General features: G+C 38.6%; 5 non-coding genes and 1 pseudogene across 6 annotated transcripts; 1 reads left to right on the top strand and 5 right to left on the bottom strand.

The window, feature by feature from the left end:
• The first annotated feature begins 1,937 nt into the window (after positions 1 to 1,937).
• On the top strand, positions 1,938 to 5,329 carry LOC147303889 (uncharacterized; annotated as a pseudogene). Its single transcript, XR_015126805.1, has 5 exons — positions 1,938 to 2,029; positions 2,981 to 3,171; positions 3,339 to 3,506; positions 3,624 to 3,717; positions 4,168 to 5,329. The product of XR_015126805.1 is annotated as an uncharacterized LOC147303889 (transcript).
• A 4,139-nt stretch (positions 5,330 to 9,468) lies between these two features.
• trnah-gug (transfer RNA histidin (anticodon GUG)) lies at positions 9,469 to 9,540 on the bottom strand. The gene has a single exon. It is a non-coding gene; the product is annotated as a tRNA-His (tRNA).
• A 1,463-nt stretch (positions 9,541 to 11,003) lies between these two features.
• On the bottom strand, positions 11,004 to 11,075 carry trnah-gug (transfer RNA histidin (anticodon GUG)). Its single transcript has one exon. It is a non-coding gene; the product is annotated as a tRNA-His (tRNA).
• A 1,398-nt stretch (positions 11,076 to 12,473) lies between these two features.
• On the bottom strand, positions 12,474 to 12,545 carry trnah-gug (transfer RNA histidin (anticodon GUG)). The gene has a single exon. It is a non-coding gene; the product is annotated as a tRNA-His (tRNA).
• An 853-nt stretch (positions 12,546 to 13,398) lies between these two features.
• Positions 13,399 to 13,470, bottom strand: trnah-gug (transfer RNA histidin (anticodon GUG)). Its single transcript has one exon. It is a non-coding gene; the product is annotated as a tRNA-His (tRNA).
• A 1,194-nt stretch (positions 13,471 to 14,664) lies between these two features.
• Positions 14,665 to 14,736, bottom strand: trnah-gug (transfer RNA histidin (anticodon GUG)). Its single transcript has one exon. It is a non-coding gene; the product is annotated as a tRNA-His (tRNA).
• Positions 14,737 to 15,572: the final 836 nt, after the last annotated feature.

Here is a 15,572-nt window from a genome sequence, read left to right on the forward strand (position 1 = left end):
ATTTGTGAAGGGTTTTTTTTTTTTGCGGCATTGCCTTTGACGCTGGTAGTGATGGCCAAATGAAGCTTTCCGAAGCACTGAAGCTTGTATTGAAAAACGGTTCATTACTCGAAGCTTTTCAACACAGTCCTCTCCAGTGACATCTGGTGGCGAATATTTTGAAGAGCAGCTTGAATCTGCAAAATAAAACGGACTGCTCAATCATCACTGCTCACTCAAGAGTGGAGTTCTCTCCGATATTGGGCCACCGTTCCGTTGCTTTGAACATGTAATTGGTTTTGTTTCTCGATTGGGGGGCTGAAAAAAAATGTAATGCGTATTTGCGTAATACATTTTGATCAATAAACTTTCCCTATTTAAACATGCACTATGGTGGCCTTTCTTTGCTCATAACTCCTTGATGTTGGTAAATACAATAAGTGAGCAATATATATAATATACATATGAGAATGCACAGCACATTATGGAGTATGCCCCTGCTGTGGAGTCCTGCCTCCATCTACTTGTCGTTTAATCACAGCTGGACATGTTCATACAAAATATTAGATTAGGCCAATTGTCCTATACATATTTTTGACCTAGGGGTGGGATTGATTGTGAACTGGAAAGGGAAAATGCTTAGGGGGCTGAGTACGGCTGCATCGTTACTGATTTGTAGAATCATTTTGATTCATACAGGATCCGATTCAATTTGATTGGAATCTGGAAAGTTTTGCCTCAGTCAGAAATATTACAATTCTGGTCATGTATCAGTATATATCCATAATTTCGTATCTATTAATTAAAAGAAAGCTGACACATGTGAGACTTAATTAGAGATGTAAACAGAGAGTTATGAAACCTGCAGCTGCAGAAGCCAGCGGGGGAAAAAAGAGGCAAACACAGCGCGGACCCGACGACACATCAAAATCTGACTCTGACGCGTCGGGTCCGCGCTCTGTGTTCACGTTTGTATGCAGAATCCGTAAACCTGCTCCCAGTTACTGTTTTAGCTGCATGGTGTTTGACGACATGTTGTGAGGTTTAACCTGAGATGCTGGCGTTTCAGGCATAATAACGTTAATTTACAAATCGACGCAGGATTGTAATGAATCAATATCACTTTATTCAATTTAGCATGGATTGTAATCAGAAAGGCGATAATCAAAACCCACCCCTAATCAAGAACTTGCAAAGTAAAAACATGATCTATGTAAGGTAGCCCTTTTGTTATTTACATTTAAAAAGAGGATTCGTGTTACTGTGTGCTGGCTGAGTCTGTTTCTTTTCTTAGAAATAGTTTCTCCTGCCCTGGAGAAAATCCGCTTGCATGGAACAGAAGAGGCTGTGGAGTGCAGGAACTACACTGCAAGCTGGTAGATATGCAGGTATTCCTGGGTCCTGCAGACTATCACCTAACAACAATGAACAAAATGATTTTCTAAACTGTAGCAATGTCATGTACGTATAGTGTCAAATACATTTTTGTAGTCTTCATCAGCTTTAATTCACATGGAAGTGTTCCTAAAGTCATATGCTGTAATGGCATTTCCATTATGAAAACATGATTTTGGACATTTCAAGTTTTTCACTTCGGCAGATAAAAAGAATTGAGCAAAATCAACTCAAAATATTCCCACACGCCAGAACGTCCTCTCTTCCTCGCTGGCTCCATATCTGTCAGTGGAATGATCACCTCATCGCTCTCTGTCACCCTCAACACACTCCACGAATCCCGTGGATGATTCACTTCCTTATATCCGTTTGAATCAGGTACCGAAGCAGTTACGTGCGTAATGAAGCTTCGGACGTCACTGGTCACGTGACTTTTGCCAAACGAAGCAAGCCTCGACACAGTGCTTCTGAACCAGTGTGTTGTTTTTTTCGACACACGCTCCGGAGCGTCAGCTTCAAGCGGGCCATCACTAGACGCTGGATAAAGGAGGACGTGGTATGGTATGTTACGGACTTTTGAACTGGAACAGCTAACGCTCTGCACTTGGCTAGCTGCATTTACCGCCTTTGCAGCATCTTCAGGAGCGCTTTTGTGGTAAGTTTTATTTTTTCTGAAACTATAGTTCTCCGTTGTAATATGGGTTTTTATCGTCATAAATGTACAACTCTAGCAGGTATTTAAGAATTACATGCATGCGTCGTTTTATCCATGTCGCCTTGGCCCCAAAGTGTTTTTCATGAATTATGCTAATAAGCTCATATTTAGTATAACACATTATTAGTCCCTGGGACTAATAATGTGTTAATAACTTTTCTAATCTCTTACTATTTTAAAAGAAGTCTTTAGAAGGCGTTTCTGGATTTGCAGATTATAAACTGCCTTGTGGTTAAATTGTTGAATCAATATGCACTGCTACGCTGCTTCACACTTAGCGCATACATGGATATTGACTTTGGCTAACCCATTTGCTAACTTTTGGAACTTGAAACTTACGTTTAGTTCTCTGGAGTTGTACATATTAAAACTGGGGCAGCAAAATTGTAGGCACAGGACATACTTACAAAAGCAGTGATTAATCATTACATAATTAGGCGGTAGAACATGGTTTACATTGCAAATAGTTATGTATACTAAGTTGAAATGTAGAAGCTTCTGAACTGTAAAATTGTTGTGCCTGGTCTATTTTAGGTTAGCTTAAGGGTGAATCCATCAATAATATATTTACCAAACAGTTATTTTTTTCGTTTTATTTTATTCTGATGCCCAGTGTTCATTAGTGAAAGACTTAGTTTTTTATCTGTCAGGGGCTGGGTCTGTGACGCAGCATTTTGAGTTTATTTTGTATTTTTGCTTTCTTATGTTATATTGAAATGAGGTGAAGTTCTTGTATTGTTGTTATTATTAGTTAAGGTTTAGTTGAGTTCTGGGCTAGTTATGTTTCATCTGTGTCTCCTTGGTTATGTGTCTTTTCTGTTCTCTGTGTAGTCTGTCTTGTCTTCTGTGTTTTACTGTTATGTCCATGCCAGGGCAGAAGTAAATTTTCAGGGGTGAAGATGCTGTTTACCTTGACCAGCTAAGACTACAGATTGTAGATGAAGTCGAGAAAAGTGAAAAGAATCCTGATTACAAAGCTGATGCACACAACTTTGGCCTTGCGATGCAAAGAGATCATCAATGATGACCTACCAGTAGGTCAGATCCTGGATTGCTGGCCTACTCTGAAATCCCAGTCCCAGGTAAGAATGTATATAGATGTATCTAACAAGATGTATTTTATATCAACTCCTGTTATCTGGCCTGTCTGAACAAATTATGCCTTTGGAGTGTAAGGAATTTGATGTATTTTGCAAAGATTTATAGACTAATCGAAACTTGTAAACATAAATGTATCCTGTGTGTTCAGATCTGTGCAGAATTGCACAGGATTACAAACCTCCACCTGAAGAACCACTTTTATGCTGTGTTGGACCAACATTCTCCCCGGCTCCAGAGCTTATTCAGATAGAAAGCTGTTTGCACAGGGAACGTGTCTGATGTCCTGTCTCAGCTCTTCAGAAGCTAAAATCTCCAGGTTAGTGGGTTTTTGTCTTGTTTTTTGAGCTTTATTTAATTTGATCAATTTTTCAATTTTAACTACCATTCTTGACTAGGTTAGCCAATAATTTAAAATAATTTTCTTGTGATGTAGGAACAAGCTGATATCCATGCCCAACGTGCTGGTGTGCTTCATGCCCTCTCTGCCTATTTGTACGACGACACCTCTAGCTTCATCATAACGTGGGATCTAAGTTTTGGACAAAGTTGTGAACAATATCTTAGTAGCATCCTTGTTTAGATTTCTCAAAACATTATGACACTTTGACAGTTTGAGAAGCATCTCCATGCTTGGATCTGTCTACAACAGTGTCCATGTCACATAATGGAAACACTACATGTTTTTAATATGTGTAGACCTTCTATAATGTTCCTAGCCCAACCATACATCACTGTACAAATGAAAAAAAAAAAAAAACTCTTATTGACTTTCTGTTATTGCTACGAAGAGGTATGACTTTGCTTTACTAAAAAGTACTATTTTTGTCAGTTTGTTTTCTCAAATCTTTGGTGTGTTGTGGCTTTTTTGTTGTTCAAACAATTGATTTCTGAGCTAGTAATAATCCAGAAATGTGACTTGTATAGATGAAACTAAGAGAAATAGGAATGTACTAACATGTAGTAATTTTGTTTTCTGTAGATGATGCATTCTGATAGACCAGATATTAGTGAAGTGCCACTTGGACTCCTGATCAGAGCCAATTCCAGCAATGCAACATTCTTCTGCCCTGAGAAGACTGCAGTTTTGGTCGAGGGTAACATGATCATTGTTTTCACCACCCTAGCTGATGGATTTCTAGTAATATTTGGACTGACCTACGCCCTGCACCTAAGCTATCCAAAATGTTTGGCCAACATTTTTGACTTTATTCAGAAAGTTTTGATGGGTCTGAAGGGTGGGAAGTTGAAGCCCAAAGTGCTGAGTCTTAAAAATGATCTTTTGGCAGCAGAATAATGTCCAGGATTCCTACACAGTCCTCAAGTGCCTGTTAAAGCAAGTAATTCAGCTTATCATGTTTCAAAGTCTGGATAAGTTTTTTTGTTTTGTTTTGTTTTGTTTTTTTAAAGAGAATAGAATAAAGAAATCTTTGCACACTCTGTTTCATACTTCATCATCTTAAATCCACATCCAAAGTAAAAGGGGTGATTTTATTTTATTTATTTTTTATTTTTTTCCCCCATCATCACTTGTTTTAGTTGATTTTGATTGTGTTTTTAGTCAGATAACTGTAAATCCATAGAGAAAATGAAGGACAATCTCACTACATTTCTGGCTTCTAGGTGGGATCTTGAATGTCACTTAAGGAACGTTCCTCCTGAACTGCTCATAACTGACATAAGGCGCTAAGGAGGTTTATAACACTGTTTTATGTCTCTAAAGAAGTATTTTTCTATTTAATGTTTTATTGCTTTGTTGTTGAGACTGTGATTGCACTCTACAAATGTGCATTTTGCATAACCAGAGTACTGGCATATTAAAAAGGTTACCAATTATATTTCAGTGTATTATACTGCACTATACTATACTATTACTTTCATTTGGTTTTCCCACATAATAATGCAGGATTTTCTTTTCCTTTTGTTTGTTTGTTTTTTAATAAAAAGGTCATACTCGTGTGTTAATCAAATCTGAATACTCTTAAAACATGTTGTGAAATTCTTTATTTCTAATATTGTAACCTTGTGCCAAAACTGGACATTTCTGACATTATTCCCTATAAAATGTGGTGGATTTATGTCGTTGGACTTTTTGTTAGAAATGCTATGTGTTAAAGTAACTCAATAAATTTGTAACTTGAATTTATATTTTCTGTCTCATGTTTTTACAAGTGTAATTATTTTGGGCACTTTTTTTTATATCAAATTCAAAACACAGATTTGGATATTACAAGTGTAATGGAGACCAGGGGTTCCATTACCTGGTTGGTATTGTTAATAATAAATTGTTGGATTGGGAATTTAAAATAGGGTAATAAAGAAAACACATTAGTTCTTATGGAGTCTTTTATTAGGTTATTTGACATACGATTAAATTGACAGCTTGTAACAGAAAAGAGACAGTGGGACTGGCCATCCTACCTGTGTCGGAGAAGAGCCAAAGTTAGAGCTGTTTGCAGTTAATCATTTATCAATAACCTAAACATATGTGAAATGAGAACTTGTAAAGGTACTCACCTGTCCTGGTTGCTTCTTGCAGGATGTGGAGCAAAAGAGTGAAAGCGGCTCAATCACCTGTTTAAGAGCTCTTGGAGCAGACCAGTGTGCCGGGTTAGGGAGTATGGTTAAAGAGGGTTTTAATTTAGATAGAAATGAGTGAAGCTTATGTTATTGGTTTGTTTATAGTATGTGTTGGAAATATGTATATGTTTGTGATGTGCTTTAATGTTATTGTATGTTTGTTTGTGTGGAGGGTTATGTTTCATGTTGATTAGTTAACCCCCATACTTGGGCTATTCCGGATACTCACCTGAAAAGGTAGAGTATAAAAGGAAGCCATTTTGTTTAGTTGCGGTTAGTGTTTTGTGCTGTTATCATGCTCCTTCTTTAATAAAGTGCCAATCCATGGATGTATTTTACTCCAGTCTCGCGGCGTCATATTATTGGACAGAACCTATGACCGCCGGCCAAAACTGACAAGTGGTGTCAGGAGTGCTGCCTCTAATGAATGAGGTAAATATGATGACGAGAAGTGGAAAGAAGAATGACAGTAATGAAGTGGCAGAGGATGGTGAAGGTGCTACAGCTGATCCAGTGGCTAAAGCAGGAGCTAAACCTGGCGATAGACTGGATGAACTGACAGCTCTGGTGAAATCATTGATGCAGTCTCAAGCAACAAGAGACCAGAGAATAGACAGAGAATCAGCCCGACAAGAACAAAGATGGAAAAGTATGCAACATCAGTTTCAGCAAATGCAAGTTCACATAAAAGAAATGACAGAACAGCAGCAGGAACAAGAGGACAACCAAATCGAGGAGGGAGGTGAACCTGATGAGGGGCCTAGTCTGACTGGTCAGCAGATGTGGTCTCTGCCAAGACAGGAACCATTTCACCAGAGAGATCCCAAGTTGTTGCCACTCACTCCAGATGATGATATTGAGCATTTTCTCACTACTTTTGAGAGACTGTCTCAAGTTTGCCGTTGGCCGAGAGAAGAATAAGCTGTTCGACTCGTACCTCTGCTCACTGGGAAAGCACGTAGTGCTTATGTGCATATGGACATTGCTGATTCAGAAGTCTATGATAAAGTAAAAGATGCCATTCTTGCTAAATACGAAATAACTGCTGACACATACAGAAGAAGGTTTCGAGCCCTGGATATGCACCCAGGTGAAACTCCAAGAGAACTTTATGTGCGATTAAAATATATGTTTTACAAATGGGCGAAACCTGAAAAATCTACAGTGAAAGACATTTCTGAACTAATGATCTTGGAGCAGTTTCTGAGGATGGTCCACCCAGACCTGGAGGTGTGGATCAGGGAACGTGCCCCCAAATCTGCAGAGGAGGCTTCACAGCTAGCGGAAATCTTCATCTCTGCCAGAACAGGATCGAGAGGAACCACCTTTGGCCGGGACAGCTTCATGACTGGACAAAGTAAGTCTGATGGGGGTGTAAGGAGTGGTGGTATAGGCCAAAGTAGAAGTTATCCTGGAAGCAGACATTTTGTTTCTGGTAAAAGTAACAACACTAAAAAGTCACATTCAGGTTCAAAATCAGATGTTAGATGTTATCACTGTAACCAGATAGGCCACACTCAGTATACCTGCCCAGCAACAACACAAAGTAGGCCATCCCTTTTGTGCTCAGCCCCCAGACCCACATTGCCAGGTCCTGATCATGAAGCAGTAAGAACAGCACCTGTACTTGTTAATGGTCAGCGTGAAGAAGCACTCTTAGATACAGGGAGCTTTCAGTCAGTGGTTTTGGCTAGTTTAGTACCAAGAGAGCTATGGAGTGACACAAGGACTAAAATAAACTGTGTACATGATGATGAGAAAGATTATCCCATGGCTGAGGTGTATTTGACTGTAGGTGGCCAGACATTTCTCCTGCCAGTGGCTTTAGCACCCAGACTGCCATATGCAGTGATATTGGGCTTAGATATACCTACACTGCTAGATTTGGTGTCTAATGAAGTTCCGGGACATTTGCATACAGTTCATGTAGATCAGGACCACAACGTACAGAAGCAAGACATTATTCTGCAGGCACAGCCAGAAAGTGCAATCCCCAGTTTGATCACCACAAGAGCTCAGAGTGCAAATGACCCGTTGAAAGAGCTACCTTTCTATGATGAAGAATTAGAAGTAAGCCCAGCAAAACCAGCTAAATCTCGAGCGCAAAGACGAAGAGAAAAATTTAGGGGTTCATCCAGGTTAGAGGGTGTAGACCAGAGCCCCAACCTCCCTCTGGAACTTGATAACCCACCAGATATCTCTTCACTTCAACGGGCAGATCCATCATTAAAATCCTGGTTTGATAAGGTGTCGGAAGTTGATGGACAGGTGCGAGGGACAGTAGATGTGTTGGCAGATGCAACCTATGTGTTGAGAAATGGTGTCCTTTATGAGTGTAAAGGCAAGACTGAAGCCATAGCATTACCACAGGCACTAAGAAACAAAGTCATGGAACTTGGTCATTCTGTACCTTGGGCAGGCCATCTTGGTTTTCAGAAATCTCTACATAGGATTGCAAGCCGTTTTGTCTGGCCTGGCATGTACACTCAACTACAGCAGTTTTGTAAGTCGTGTCAGATATGTCAGCTCACCCTAAATAAAGGAGTGGCCCATGCCCATCTTCAGCCATTGCCTGTCATAGATACACCTTTCGAAAGAATAGGAATGGATGTAGTGGGGCCCCTTGAAAGAAGCTCATCAGGTAATCGTTACATCTTGGTCATTTGTGATTATGCCACTCGTTATCCTGAGGCTTTCCCCCTAAGATCAGTGAAAGCGAGACAGGTTGCCAATTGTCTCCTGCAGTCCTGACAGACTGTGGCACAAATTTCCAGTCTAAATTCCTACAGCAGGTATATAGATTACTTGGCATAAAAGGTATTAAAACCACCCCTTACCACCCCCAGTCAGATGGACTAGTAGAGCGTTTTAACCAGACACTAAAGAACATGCTGCGCAAATTTGTAACAGAGACTGGCTCAGACTGGGATCAGTGGCTGCCTTACTTGTTGTTTGCCTATCGCGAAGTGCCACAGGCCTCTACAGGATTTTCACCATTTGAACTGCTTTATGGCCGTCAAGTGAGAGGTCCACTCGACCTGCTGAAAGAACAATGGGAGAATCCTGAGCCTGATTGAGATAATGTAATAGCTTATGTGCTGAAAATGAGAGAGCGACTAGAACAAATGACAATACTGGCACAGCAAAACATGAAAGTGGCTCAAAACAAGCAGAAAACCTGGTATGATAAGAAGGCCAGGGAAAGGACATTCCAACCAGGACAGCATGTGTTGCTGTTGCTTCCTACGACAGACAGCAAACTGCTAGCCAGGTGGCAAGGCCCCTACAAAATTACAAAACGTCTTGGCAATGTTAACTATGAGCTGTAGATGCCTGAAAGGAAGAAACATCAGGTCTTCCATATTAACCTGTTAAAAAAATTCACGCAGCAGCAGCAGCAACCCATCACGCAGCAGCAGCAACTGCCAATGCAGTCCACGCAGCAGGTAAAACAGCATTGTCTTGTTCGGGTAGTCAAGGACAAAGAGGAGGGAGAACAGTTTTTTCCCACAGGCAAATCAGGGCCAAGTTTAGTGTCACTGACCCATCTTAAGCCCTCCCAGCAGGGAGATTTAACGGCTCTTCTGGATCCAAATTTGTTCCAGGAAAAACCTGGTTTTACAAAACTGGTACAACACAAAGTCCACTTGAGGGATAATGCTCCACCCCGTAGAAATATATATTTGCAATCACAACCACGCTGCCGTGACCCGGATTCGAACCAGGGTTGCTGCGGCCACAACGCAGAGTACTAACCACTATACGATCACGGCTGGCACGCTAGGTCATGCTGTCAGTTGCAGTCTGTATCTTGCAGTTGTCTCACTCCACTATATATACTTGAACAGTAACCTGTACGATGCGAACAGCAGATATTATTTACCGTCAGAACACCAGATGTCTCTGTGTAATTGCAGATGCTTTTACTGTGCCACGTGCATAAATGTGCGCATCGTTCCCACATCAGATTCATATGAAGAACAAACGCATAATACAGACTGTAACTGCAGCCGCGTGTCGCTTTTATTTGAACATCTGTCCCAACCACTTTTTTCACACTAAACTCTGTTGTAGAAATGAAAAAACTGGTTGATGAGCGAACAGGTAAGGTAAGGAAAAGCCGGTTACGTTAAGAAATTTGATTGGACAATCCAGTGCCAATAATGAAATAACATGACTGTAACCATTCAAGCTGCCGTGCAGCCTTTGAGTCTCCAATTACTTGCTCTGCAATCACAACCACACTGCCGTGACCCAGATTCGAACCGGGGTTGCTGCGGCCACAACGCAGAGTACTAACCACTATACGATCACGGCTGGCGCGCTGGATTATGCTGTCAGTTGCAGTCTGTATCTTGCAGTTGTCTCACTCCACTATATATACTTGAACAGTGACCTGTACGATGCGCAAAAGAACAGCAGACATTATTTACCGTCAGAACGCCAGATGTCTCTGTGTTAATGCAGATGCTTTTACTGTGCCACGCGCATAATCGTGCGCATCGTTCACACATCAGATTCATATGAAGAACAAACGCATAATACAGACTGTAACTGCAGCCGCGTGTCGCTTCTGTTTGAACATCTGTCCCAACCACTTTTTCCACATTAAAACAAACAACAGAATTTGAATCAAAACAACTGAATTTGAATGAAAACAACAGAATTAGAATGTACAGAACAGAGTTTGAATCAAAACAACTGAAAACAACGGAATTAGAATAACAGAACAGAATTTGAATGAAAACAATGGAATTTGAATGAAAACAATGGAAATAGAATGAAAAGAACAGAATTTGAATGAAAACAATGGAAATTGAATGAAAACAACGGAATTTGAATGAAAACAATGGGATTTGAATGAAAACAACAGAATTTGAATGAAAACAATGGAATTTGAATGAAAACAACAGAATTTGAGAACAAACAATAGAATTGGAATAAAAAGAGTAGAATTAGAATGAAAACAAAAGCATTTGAATGAAAACAACGGAATTTCAATGAAAACAACGGAATTAGAATGAACAAAACAGAATTTGAATGAAAACAATGGAAGTTTAAACTCTGTTGTAAAAATGAAAAAAAAAACTGGTTGATGAGTTCACAGGTAAGGTAAGGAAAAGCTGGTTATGTTAAGAAATTTGATTGGGCAATCCAGTACCAACAATGAAAAAACATGCCTGTAATCATTCACGCTGACCTGCTACAATTACTTGCTCTGCAATCACAACCACACTGCCGTGACCCGGATTCAAACCGGGGTTGCTGCGGCCACAACGCAGAGTACTAACCACTATACGATCACGGCTGGCGCGCTGGATTATGCTGTCAGTTGCAGTCTGTATCTTGCAGTTGTCTCACTCCACTATATATAATTGAACAGTGACCTGTACGATGCGCAAAAGAACAGCAGACATTATTTACCGTCAGAACGCCAGATGTCTCTGTGTTAATGCAGATGCTTTTACTGTGCCACGCGCATAATCGTGCGCATCGTTCACACATCAGATTCATATGAAGAACAAACGCATAATACAGACTGTAACTGCAGCCGCGTGTCGCTTCTGTTTGAACATCTGTCCCAACCACTTTTTCCACATTAAAACAAACAACAGAATTTGAATCAAAACAATGGAAATTGAATGAAAACAACGGAATTAGAATGTACAGAACAGAGTTTGAATCAAAACAACGGAAAACAACGGAATTAGAATAACAGAACAGAATTTGAATGAAAACAATGGAATTTGAATGAAAACAATGGAAATAGAATGAAAAGAACAGAATTTGAATCAAAACAATGGAAATTGAATGAAAACAACGGAATTTGAATGAAAACAACGGAATTAGAATGTACAGAACAGAGTTTGAATCAAAACAACGGAAAACAACGGAATTAGAATAACAGAACAGAATTTGAATGAAAACAATGGAATTTGAATGAAAACAATGGAAATTGAATGAAAACAATGGGATTTGAATGAAAACTACAGAATTCGAATCAAAACAATGGAATTTGAATGAAAACAATGGAATTTGAATGAAAACAATGGGATTTGAATGAAAACTACAGAATTCGAATCAAAACAATGGAATTTGAATGAAAACAATGGAATTTGAATGAAAACAATGGAAATAGAATGAAAAGAACAGAATTTGAATGAAAACAATGGAAATTGAATGAAAACAACGGAATTTGAATGAAAACAACGGAATTTGAATGTACAGAACAGAGTTTGAATCAAAACAACGGAAAACAACGGAATTAGAATAACAGAACAGAATTTGAATGAAAACAATGGAATTTGAATGAAAACAATGGAAATAGAATGAAAAGAACAGAATTTGAATGAAAACAATGGAAATTGAATGAAAACAACAGAATTTGAGAACAAACAATGGAATTGGAATAAAAAGAGTAGAATTAGAATGAAAACAAAAGCATTTGAATGAAAACAACAGAATTTCAATGAAAACAACGGAATTAGAATGAACAAAACAGAATTTGAATGAAAACAATGGAAGTTTAAACTCTGTTGTAAAAATGAAAAAAAAAAACTGGTTGATGAGTTCACAGGTAAGGTAAGGAAAAGCTGGTTATGTTAAGAAATTTGATTGGGCAATCCAGTACCAACAATGAAAAAACATGCCTGTAATCATTCACGCTGACCTGCTACAATTACTTGCTCTGCAATCACAACCACACTGCCGTGACCCGGATTCGAACCGGGATTGCTGCGGCCACAACGCAGAGTACTAACCACTATACGATCACGGCTGGCACGCTAGGTCATGCTGTCAGTTGCAGTCTGTATCTTGCAGTTGTCTCACTCCACTATATATACTTGAACAGTGACCTGTACGATGCGAACAGCAGATATTATTTACCGTCAGAACACCAGATGTCTCTGTGTAATTGCAGATGCTTTTACTGTGCCACGTGCATAAATGTGCGCATCGTTCACACATCAGATTCATATGAAGAACAAACGCATAATACAGACTGTAACTGCAGCCGCGTGTCGCTTCTGTTTGAACATCTGTCCCAACCACTTTTTCCACATTAAAACAAACAACAGAATTTGAATCAAAACAATGGAAATTGAATGAAAACAACGGAATTTGAATGAAAACAACGGAATTTGAATGTACAGAACAGAGTTTGAATCAAAACAACGGAAAACAACGGAATTAGAATAACAGAACAGAATTTGAATGAAAACAATGGAATTTGAATGAAAACAATGGAAATAGAATGAAAAGAACAGAATTTGAATGAAAACAATGAAAATTGAATGAAAACAACAGAATTTGAGAACAAACAATGGAATTGGAATAAAAAGAGTAGAATTAGAATGAAAACAAAAGCATTTGAATGAAAACAACGGAATTTTAATGAAAACAACGGAATTAGAATGAACAAAACAGAATTTGAATGAAAACAATGGAAGTTTAAACTCTGTTGTAAAAATGAAAAAGAAAACTGGTTGATGAGTTCACAGGTAAGGTAAGGAAAAGCTGGTTATGTTAAGAAATTTGATTGGGCAATCCAGTACCAACAATGAAAAAACATGCCTGTAATCATTCACGCTGACCTGCTACAATTACTTGCTCTGCAATCACAACCACACTGCCGTGACCCGGATTCGAACCGGGGTTGCTGCGGCCACAACGCAGAGTACTAACCACTATACGATCACGGCTGGCACGCTAGGTCATGCTGTCAGTTGCAGTCTGTATCTTGCAGTTGTCTCACTCCACTATATATACTTGAACAGTAACCTGTACGATGCGAACAGCAGATATTATTTACCGTCAGAACACCAGATGTCTCTGTGTTAATGCAGATGCTTTTACTGTGCCACGCGCATAAACGTGCGCATCGTTCACACATCAGATTCATATGAAGAACAAACGCATAATACAGACTGTAGCTGCAGCCGCGTGTCGCTTCTGTTTGAACATCTGTCCCAACCACTTTTTCCACATTAAAACAAACAACAGAATTTGAATGAAAACAATGGAATTTGAATGAAAACAACAGAATTAGAATGTACAGAACAGAGTTTGAATCAAAACAACGGAAAACAACGGAATTAGAATAACAGAACAGAATTTGAATGAAAACAATGGAATTTGAATGGAAACAATGGAAATTGAATGAAAACAACGGAATTTGAATGAAAACAATGGGATTTGAATGAAAACAACAGAATTCGAATCAAAACAATGGAATTTGAATGAAAACAATGGAATTTGAATGAAAACAATGGAAATAGAATGAAAAGAACAGAATTTGAATAAAAACAATGGAAATTGAATGAAAACAATGGGATTTGAATGAAAACAATGGAAATAGAATGAAAAGAACAGAATTTGAATGAAAACAATGGAAATAGAATGAAAAGAACAGAATTTGAATGAAAACAATGGAAATTGAATGAAAACAATGGAATTTGAATGAAAACAATGGAAATAGAATGAAAAGAACAGAATTTGAATGAAAACAATGGAAATTGAATGAAAACAATGGGATATGAATGAAAACAACAGAATTTGAATGAAAACAATGGAATTTGAATGAAAACAACAGAATTTGAGAACAAACAATGGAATTGGAATAAAAAGAGTAGAATTAGAATGAAAACAAAAGCATTTGAATGAAAACAACGGAATTAGAATGAACAAAACAGAATTTGAATGAAAACAATGGAAGTTTAAACTCTGTTGTAAAAATGAAAAAAAAAAACTGGTTGATGAGTTCACAGGTAAGGTAAGGAAAAGCTGGTTATGTTAAGAAATTTGATTGGGCAATCCAGTACCAACAATGAAAAAACATGCCTGTAATCATTCACGCTGACCTGCTACAATTACTTGCTCTGCAATCACAACCACACTGCCGTGACCCGGATTCGAACCAGGGTTGCTGCGGCCACAACGCAGAGTACTAACCACTATACGATCACGGCTGGCACGCTAGGTCATGCTGTCAGTTGCAGTCTGTATCTTGCAGTTGTCTCACTCCACTATATATACTTGAACAGTGACCTGTACGATGCGAACAGCAGATATTATTTACCGTCAGAACACCAGATGTCTCTGTGTAATTGCAGATGCTTTTACTGTGCCACGTGCATAAATGTGCGCATCGTTCACACATCAGATTCATATGAAGAACAAACGCATAATACAGACTTTAACTGCAGCCGCGTGTCGCTTCTGTTTGAACATCTGTCCCAACCACTTTTTCCACATTAAAACAAACAACAGAATTTGAATCAAAACAATGGAAATTGAATGAAAACAACGGAATTTGAATGAAAACAACGGAATTTGAATGTACAGAACAGAGTTTGAATCAAAACAACGGAAAACAACGGAATTAGAATAACAGAACAGAATTTGAATGAAAACAATGGAATTTGAATGAAAACAATGGAAATAGAATGAAAAGAACAGAATTTGAATGAAAACAATGGAAATTGAATGAAAACAACAGAATTTGAGAACAAACAATGGAATTGGAATAAAAAGAGTAGAATTAGAATGAAAACAAAAGCATTTGAATGAAAACAACGGAATTTGAATGAAAACAACGGAATTAGAATGAACAAAACAGAATTTGAATGAAAACAATGGAAGTTTAAACTCTGTTGTAAAAATGAAAAAGAAAACTGGTTGATGAGTTCACAGGTAAGGTAAGGAAAAGCTGGTTATGTTAAGAAATTTGATTGGGCAATCCAGTACCAACAATGAAAAAACATGCCTGTAATCATTCACGCTGACCTGCTACAATTACTTGCTC

This window comes from Aulonocara sp. 'chitande type north' Nkhata Bay, linkage group LG22 (assembly GCF_057382095.1).
Source record: "Aulonocara sp. 'chitande type north' Nkhata Bay isolate Kocher_YH1m ecotype deep benthic linkage group LG22, A_spYH_male_GT1.1, whole genome shotgun sequence".
Lineage (NCBI taxonomy): Eukaryota > Metazoa > Chordata > Actinopteri > Cichliformes > Cichlidae > Aulonocara > Aulonocara sp. 'chitande type north' Nkhata Bay.